The sequence below is a fragment of the Salmo trutta genome, chromosome 5 (assembly GCF_901001165.1).
Source record: "Salmo trutta chromosome 5, fSalTru1.1, whole genome shotgun sequence".
Lineage (NCBI taxonomy): Eukaryota > Metazoa > Chordata > Actinopteri > Salmoniformes > Salmonidae > Salmo > Salmo trutta.
In genome coordinates, this window is record NC_042961.1 from 5091098 (window position 1) to 5100966 (window position 9869).

At 39.4% G+C, this 9869-nt stretch overlaps 1 long non-coding RNA gene across 1 annotated transcript; it reads right to left on the reverse strand.

The window, feature by feature from the left end:
• Nucleotides 1-4731: 4731 nt before the first annotated feature.
• LOC115193548 (uncharacterized) lies at nt 4732-6392 on the reverse strand. Its single transcript, XR_003878200.1, has 2 exons — nt 6328-6392; nt 4732-6123 (listed from the first exon to the last, which is right to left on the reverse strand). It is a non-coding gene; the product is annotated as an uncharacterized LOC115193548 (long non-coding RNA).
• Nucleotides 6393-9869: the final 3477 nt, after the last annotated feature.

Consider the following 9869-nt stretch of genomic DNA (forward strand, 5'->3'; position numbering starts at 1 on the left):
AACAAGAACACTCTGTCTCTCTCCCCCTTCTATACAGGAAGTGAACCCTGGTCATGTACAGCTCATAACCACAGATGTCCTCCAAGTGAAAGTGCTAAAGTTAGCTCAGGAAGCCGCATTAACTCTCAAAATATATATTTTTTTATTGCTTTCATGCTATTTTCACACATCTGTGTTAACATTTCATAACTTTTAGTACAAAACTTAAAACAGATCTTCAGAAATGCTGGTTTAACAAAACTTTAAGCACATTATCTATTGACTAAATACAACACACAAAATCACTCAGTAACCTTTTCACCAAACCTAATCAGTTTCATCTAGAAATACCTTTCATATAAAGTCATTGCCATTCCCAATGCAATGCTCACAATACTTTTCATATTTTTATCTTCTAATTTGTTTAAATACATTTGACCATCACTTAACCTTCCTGTTGTGTTCGTTTCATGTTAATTCATTCTGTGTTCCCGGTCCAAAATGACCGCCCCATTATAGCTGATTATAAATCCATAATAATACATATATATCACCTAATGTTGTGTTAGATCTTTTTATCAACTTAAGTTCTTGTGAACATTACAAGTTTTGAACTTATATTTGCTATTTATGGCCTGTAGGCCTCATTAACCTGAGCTCATACAACTCGTTTTTGAGTAAAAAAAGCATAATGTATGGATTATTTTGACTATAACAAATACTCAGATGAAACATATTGTGCTATTTATCACAGACCACTTTGTGTCACAGTTAAACAAGGACTCTCTCCTCCTCACCAGTGTCACGATCAAAGATATGATCAAGAGCCTCACATACAGTATATCGTTTGGTCATTGTGCTGCCACAGAATGAATTGTGAGCAAGGCCTCAAAAAAGCTTTATATACCAGAGCTGCAAGAAAAGTTCTATATATTGTTGAAACAATGTTGCGATTGTTTGTGAGAATGCCATCAGGTGGGGTTCCCATGGGGAAAGATTCTATTGGGGAAAGGTTCCCATGGGGGTTACCATGGAAGCCAAGAAGGGGAGTGAGGTGTGTGTGTGTGTGTGTGTGTGTGTGTGTGTGTGTGTGTGTGTGTGTGTGTGTGTGTGTGTGTGTGTGTGTGTGTGTGTGTGTGGGGGGGGGGGGGGTCTGGGAGAGGAAGTGTGTCCATCTGATGAATGGGCATGTGCCTTTTATACACTAATTGTAGTCTCACCTATTCATTTCTAATGACCGGTCATTTCTGACCGGGAACACCACAGGTGTACAAAAGTTAAATAAAACACGCAAAATATAATGAAAATCATCCAAATGTATTTTTGTGTTCAGATGCCCTGTGTGGACAAAGCCATTGAACCTTATGACAATCAGATTAAATGAACTACATTTTTCAGAGAGGAAACTTTAGACTGGAGCACAGCAGGAGGGTTAATCCAACGGCATTTCATGTTTAATCACTTAACTGTTTGGTAAACATGTAGATTTTAAACTGGTTTGTATACTATACAGCATATGGATTTTGAGAACTACAGAAATAAAATGTCTGTTTGTACGGTATAAACATCTAAATGACATGTATAATACATGATAACCATACATAATGAACATTCATTTTTTCTAATTGATTTCACGTAGTGGTAACCACAGTTGGTCAACATGTAACAGGTGTGTGTGTGAACACTTCAATTTTTTTCAACATGGAGCAGGATAGACAGCAAGGGAGAGGAAGAAATCAAAGAGCTCGTGGACAAGGGGCCCGGCAGAGAGGTGGCATGGACCCCTTCAAAGAGTTCAAAGAGGTGGGCATGGACCTCATCAAAGAGGTCAAAGAGGTGGGCATGGACCCCGTCAAAGAGGTCAAAGAGGTGTGCATGGGCCCCGTTAAAGAGGTCAAAGAGGTGGGCATGGACCCTGTCAAAGAGGTGGACATCAGAGAGAGTGGTGGAAATGGTGAGGGCCAGGAATGACATGCGGCTGTCCGAAAAGAAGCAGGCCATTGAGGAGAATGATGACACCTTTGTCAATGTGGCATCCATCAGCCTTCCAACAATTGGCCACCTTCTGAAGATCCACCAGGTATCGATGAAACACGTTTACCTGGTGCCTTTGGAGAGAAACAACAACCAGGTGAAACAACAGCGGGGCCGAGTGTGTTCAGGTACTACGCTATATACTGTATTACTGTTACTATTTGATGCACATGCTACTTCACAATATCATGAAGGAACTATACTGTAAAAATAAATAACCCAAATGTATTTTTAGAGGGTGATGCTGCTTGATGCTGTTGTTAACCACCACAAGTATATGTTTGTTGATGAAGCGGGCTTCAACCTGGCCAAAACTCAGCGCTGTGGGCAAACTCTCATCGGCCAAGTGCCTGGACAATGTGGGGGAAACATCTCCACATGTGCAATTACCACTAAAGATGGTGTGGTAGGACGAAGGCCACTACTTGGATATTACAACGCTGCACACCTCATTGTGTTTTTTAAACTTCTTATGGATGGGTGGCAGTATTGAGTAGCTTGGATGAAGAAGGTGCCCAGAGTAAACTGCCTGCTACTCAGTCCCAAAAGCTAAGATATGCATATTATTAGTAGATTTGGATAGAAAACACTCTGAAGTTTTTAAAACTGTTTGAATGATGTCTGTGAGTATAACAGAACGCATATGGCAGGCAAAAACCTGAGAAAAAAATCCAACCAGGAAGTGTGGAAATCTGAGGTTATAGTTTTTTAAGTGATTGCCTATCCAGTATACAGTGTCTGTGGGGTCATTTTGCATTTCCTACGGCTTCCACTAGATGTCAACAGTCTTTAGAACGTTGTTTCATGCTTCTATTGTGAATGGGGAGAGAATAAGAGCCATTGGAATCAGATGACTGAGAAAATGACATGAGCTCTGTGGCACGCGCTCACGTAAGAGTTAGCTGTGTTCCTTTTCTTTTCTGAAGACAAAGGAATCGTCCGGTTGGAATATTATGAAAGATTTATGATAAAAACATCCTAAAAATTGATTCTATACATCGTTTGACATGTTTCTACAAACTGTAATATAACTTTTTGGACTATTCGTCTGAACTAACTGCGCGAGCACAGTGCATTTGGATTACTCGACGGAACGCGCAAACAAAAAGGAGGTATTTGGACATAAAGGATGGACTTTATCGAACAAAACAAACATTTCTTTTGGAACTGGGATTCCTGGGAGTGCATTCTGATGAAGATCATCAAAGGTAAGTGAATATTTATAATGGTATTTGTGACTTCTGTTGACTCCAAAATGGCAGGTATCTGTATGGCTTGTTTTGATATCTGAGCGCTGTACTCAGATTATTGCAAAGTTTGCTTTCGCTGTAAAGCTCTTTTGAAATCTGACACATCGGTTGCATTAAGGAGAAGTGTATCTTTAATTCTGTGCATAACACTTGTACATTTGATCAAAGTTTATGATAAGTATTTCTGTAAATTGATGTGGCTCTCTGCAAAGTCACCGGGAGTTTTGGAGGCAAAACATTACTGAACATAACGCGCCAATTTAAACTGAGATTTTTGGATATAAATATGAACTTTATCAAACAAAACATACATGTATTGTGTAACATGAAGTCCTATGAGTGCCATCTGATGAAGATCATCAAAGGTTAGTGATTCATTTTATCTCTATTTCTGCTTTTTGTGACTCCTCTCTTTGGCTGGAAAATGGATGTATGTTTTTTTGTGACTAGGTGCTGACCTAACATAATCGTTTGGTGTGCTTTTGCTGTAAAGCCTTTTTGAAATCGGACACTGTGGCTGGATTAATGAGAATCTTATCTTTAAAATGGTGTATAATACTTGTATGTTTGAGAAATTTTAATGATGAGATTTTTGCTGTTTTATATTTGGCCCTCTGCACTTTCACTGGCTGTTGTCATATCAATCCCGTTAACGAGATTTCAGCCGTAAGAAATTGAGCTGGCCTGTCAAGGTGATGGGTTCACCTATGTCATTGTGTGGGACAATGTCAGGTTCCACCATGCAGAGGTTGTTCAGGCATAGTTTCGGGCTCATCCGCTGTTCGTGACCCTATACCTGCCCCCATACTCTCCTGTCCTCAGCCCTATTGAGGATGTATTTTCAGCATGGAGCTGGAAGGTGTACGAGAGTGCCACCCTCCTTCTGGCCATGGATGAGGCAGGCTACTACATCTATTCAGACCGATGTCTTCATTGGACGTCTTCATTGATATCACACCTATAATTATACATCGGATAAATATTATGGAAAGTTAAAGATTTTCTGTCAATTTTGTTGGGTAATGTAAGTATATTTCCTAATGTGAAAACAGTATAATCTACTGTAATTTACAGTACTGTAGCATACTACTTTCAGCACATCTAAGGGCGATTTGAAACACGTATCTTGCATTGTTTGTTATTGGGATTAACTGGTAGTTAAAATGACTAAATTCATTATGTTGAATTTTGGTGATGTTCTCAGTGCATTTCACAATACAATACATATATTTTGAATCAGTGGTTGTGTGGTGAGAGATGTTTACAATCACAATGACGCACAATGACAGGCCATGAATGAAAGTCTGACTGAGTTACAAGTATGATCAGTGTGGAGTTTTGTACTAAGAGTTGTGAAAATGTACCACATACTTTCGAAAATAGTACCAAAGAAAATTTAAAAAACTAACAAGCATTTATATATTCCATTAAAGCTGGACAAGGTGAAGACAGAATAGTTATCCAAGGCTCTGATTCAACAAGGAGAGGATTTATTACAGACAACCAGACAACCAAATATCAACTATGATACAACCCAAGATCTCAGGATTAATAAACGAACCAAAAACATTTAAATGTAACCTTGTTTTGTGTGTGTGTGTGTGTGGTTTGGTTTTACTATCCTTGTGGGTAAAACAAGGACCATTTGGACAAGTCAAAAATCTAAATCAATTAAAAGCAAATGTATTGGTCACATACACGTGTTGAGCAGATGTTATTGCGGGTGTAGTGAAATGCTTGTGCTTCTAGCTTCTAACAGTTTCACAACATATTCCCAAAATACACATAAAACTAAGTAATGAATGGATTAAGAATATATATACATATATGTCAGAGTGACATTGGACATACAGGACATACAGTGGCACAGTATAGAATACAATATATACATATGAGATGGGTGGTGCACCATTTGGACAAGTTGGGACATTTTGCCCGGCCCCACAAGCAAAAAGTATATTTTAGGCTTATGGGTTAGGTTTAGGTTAATGGTTACAATTAGGGTTAAGTTTAGAATCATAATTAGTTTAGGGAAAATAAGATTTTGAATTGGCATACATTTTTTTGTACACACAAAGATTGTAAAACAGACGTTTGTGTGTGTGTGTTTTATCCTGAAGAAAGCTGAACATTTTTGTGTACATGCCCCCCTCAGTGGCAGATAGGAACTATTGCATTATGTAGACTAGGTCAACCCCAAAATCATAGTCACTACTATGTATTTCAGCTTCCAGCTTTCTCCAAGGGCTCTTTGGGACCAAGAGTCACTATTATCCTGTTACCCTCAGCTGGAAAATAGGTCACTAATGATTACAAAAAGAAATGTATAGAATTGAGGGCACATGAGCTACGGAGATGGAGTGTTGACTGCCTTCCACTTAGAGATCAACCCTGGTCATAGATGCAGCTCAAAACCACAGATGTCCTCCAACCTAGACTGTTAAAGTTAGCTCAGGAAGCTGCTGTACCACAAGGCTGCAGGTTTCTGGTAAACTAACTCATACTATGACATCTTGTTAAACACTTGTTGTCTCCAACACAGCAAATAACTTCGATACATCAGAATTTCAGATTTTCTTTCACAGAATTTCACAGAATTTGGTGACAGATGATCTTGAGAACAGTAAAACATGTCTATTAGCAAATCATTTAAATATTCCATTAAAGCTGGAGAAGGTGAAGAAGATAAAGACATATACCACAATGAAAAATGTGCAAATGCTAAATAAATCTAGTTTCTACTCATCCTGTTTTACCTCAGAGTCAGGTTGCCCTGAACTTCACCACAGCAATGACGTTGCACAGGAAGAAGAGCACTGCATTAACAGTTTTTGGAAGGTAGAAGAGTGTTCTCTCCCATCTGTAGAAGAACAACACTGCTTTGAGGACATGATACTCTGCCAATTTCAATCAGACATATATAATTGAAGAATGAGGCATACAGGGGACATTTTTGTAAGTGATTATAAAACAACACAATTCATTAATCCAGTAATTGAAATTTAAATAAATGACCTTTTTAGCTTATTGAGTACCGGTTAAAGAGGTGGTAGTGAACACTTACCCCTGGGCTGCATGGTGTGTGTTGTTGACTGGACCTGAGAGGTGGAAGAGGAGACAGCAGGATCTACAGTTGTGGGTGAGGTCAGGCAGATGTCTTGAGTGGTCTGCTTTTCTGGCAAGGTGCAACAGTTTCCGTACGTCATTTATTAGTGTTGAAGTGACAGAATTTCAGCGTGATATATCAATGTTTTAAATTAACAAAATGACTTCAGTTGGATTCTGTGAATTTGAAAGACTCATTCCACTACTTTTGGTTATAACTGGTCTCTCATTACTTACTAATGATGGTGTCAGTCTGTGTTGTGGTCAGTTGATTGACAGTGATGTGAACAGGCATTTGGAGGTCTCCTCTGGAACACCAGTACCAGCCAGTATCTCCCATATTCAATCCATTCAGAGTCACTGTCAAAGGTTATCCAGCCAACTTGACACAACTGTGGAAAGCATTTGAGTCAACATGGGCCAGCATCTCTGTGGAACGCTTTCGACCCCTTGTATTGTCCATGCCCTGACGAATTGAGGCTGATCTGAGGTCAAACGGGGGAGCAACTCAATATTAGGAAGGTGTCCCTAATGTTTTGTGCATTCAGTGTATACAAACACTAGATTGCTGAAGCTATGTATTGGCCAATGAGAGGCTTTGAAGCACCTGTCTGCCATATTGGTACTCCTCAGAAGGAGCGGTCTTCCACAGGAATGATGGGAATTGCACAGTATTTCAACTTAATGTCTCAAAGATAATTAATACATGTATTTAAAGACACACTCCAGCTATTTTTTTACATTTCCGGTTGAGTAATAAAATCCAACATACACTTAAGGGTAAAAAAAATATGTTTTGAACAAATAGTGTTTTTAGTGTCAATGAGTTGGTCTGATGGGAATCCGTGAGCTGATGGGAATCATCGACCTTACCCTTGTGGGAACAATAGAGGAACGATAGACAACAAAAGAGGAATGGTCCATCCCCCACTTGTGCCATGTCATGAGGATACCTGGACCACCTATTGAAATGTGATAAATGAGGTACAAAAGGTGACTACTTCAATCAATTACTTCAAATAATGGTATATATATATATATATATTTACCCATTTATAGATATATATATATATATATGCCCATTTATTCTTGAAAATATAGCCTATAAGTGCCTCATGCACTTAGTTCTATGGTTGTACCCCATCAGAACCCAAAATATACAGTTGAAGTTGGAAGTTTACATACACCTTAGCCAAACACATTTATACTCAGTTTTTCACAATTCCTGACATTTAATCCTAGTAAAAATTCCCTGTCTTAGGTCAGTTAGTATCACCCCTTTATTTTAAGAATGTGAAATGTCAGGATAATAGTAGAGAGGATGATTTATTTCAGCTTTTATTTCTTTCGTCACATTCCCAGTGGGTCAGAAGTTTACATACACTCAATAAGTAGTTGGTAGCATTGCCTTTAAATTGTTTAACCTGGGTCAAACGTTTCGGGTAGCCTTCCACAAGCTTCCCACAATAAGTTGGGTGAATTTTTGCCCATCCCTCCTGACAGAGCTGGTGTAACTGAGTCAGGTTTGTAGGCCTCCTTGCTCGCACACACTTTTTCAGTTCTGCCCACAAATTTTCTATAGGATTGATGGGCTTTGTGATGGCCACTCCAATATCTTGACTTTGTTGTCCTTAAGCCATTTTGCCACAACTATGGAAGTATACTTGTGGTCATTGCCCATTTGAAAGACCAAGCTTGCGACCAAGCTTTAACTTCCTGACTGATTTCTTGAGATGTTGCTTCAATATATCCACATCATTTTCCATCCTCATGATGCCATCTATTTTGTGAATGGCACCAGTCCCTCCTGCAGCAAAGCACCCCCACAACATGATGCTTCCACCCCCGTGCTTCACGGTTGGGATGGTGTTCTTCAGCTTGCAAGCCTCCCCCTTTATCCTCAAAACCTAACGATGGTCGTTATGGCCAAACTGTTCTATTTTTGTTTCATCAGACTAGAAGACATTTCTCCAAAAAGTACGATCTTTGTCCCCATGTGCAGTTGCAAACCATAGTCTGGCTTTTTTATGGCAATTTAGGAGCAGAGGCTTCTACCTTGCTGAGTGGCCTTTCAGGTTATGTCGATATAGGACTTGTTTTACTGTGGAAATAGATACTTTTGTACCTGTTTCCTCCAGCATCTTCACAAGGTCCTTTGCTGTTGTTCTGGGATTGATTTTCACTTTTCGCACCAAAGTACGTTCATCTCTAGGAGACAGAACGCGTCTCCTTCCTGAGCGGTATGACGGCTGCGTGGTCCCATGGTGTTTATACTTGCGTACTAGTGTTTGTTGTAACGCCCTGGCCATAGAGAGGGGTTTTTGTTCTTTATTTTGGTTAGGCCAGGGTGTTACATTGGGTGGGCGTTCTATGTTCCTTTTTCTATGTTTTTGTATTTCTTTGTTTTGGGCTGTGTGTGGCTCCCAATCAGGCACAGCTGAAGCTCGTTGTTGCTGATTGGGAGTCACACATAAGGAGCATGTTTTTCCTTTGGGTTTTGTGGGTAATTGTTTCTGTTAGTGTTTGCACCTGACAGGACTGTTTGGCTGTCAGTTTTCTTGTTTAGTTTGTATAGTGTTCTTTCTGTGATTAAATATTCAATGATGAACACTAACTCCGCTGCACCTTGGTCTACTCTCTCTCACGACAGCCCTTACATTTGTTCAGATGAACGTGGTACCTTCAGGCATTTGGAAATTGCTCCCAAGGAAGAATCAGACTTGTGGAGGTTTACAATTTTTTTTCTGAGGTCTTTGCTGATTTCGTTTGATTTTCCCATGATGTCAAGCAAAGAGGCACAGAGTTTGAAGGTAATACATCCACAGGTACACCCAATTGACTCAGATGATGTCAATTAGCCTATCTGAAGTTTCTAAAGCCATGACATCATTTTCTGGAATTTTCCAAGCTGTTTAAAGGCACAGTCAACTTAGTGCATGTTAACTTCTGACCCACTGGAATTGTGACACAGTGAGTTATAAGTGAAATAATCTGTCTGTAAACAATTGTTGGAAAAAGGACGTGTGTCATGCACAAAGTAGATGTCCTAACCGACTTGCCAAAACTATAGTTTGTTAATAAGAATTTTGTTGAGTGGTCGAAAATGAGTTTTAATGACTTAAGTGTATGTAAACTTCCGACTTCAACTGTAAGCTTGTTTTTCTCCAATGTTTGTAAACATTGTAAATGTAAACAAACACTGTATAGCCTCAAAACATGCTTAAAACTATCATTTTACTATCTTGGATGGTCACTCCATAGCTTTGTCCATGAGTTTGAGTGGTTACATTTATCCAGGCTCATCCCTCATTAGCTGTTCTTGGTAGAGAGCTTTGGAGATCTCTTTCTTATTGGTCTTTAAGCAAAAAGGCACGAGGGGGTGTGATATATGGCCAATATACCACGGCTGAGGGTTGTTCTTACGCAGTGCCTGGATACAGGGGCTTGTGGTATATTAGCCATATACCAAACCCCTGGGGTACCTTATTTACTATTAAAAAC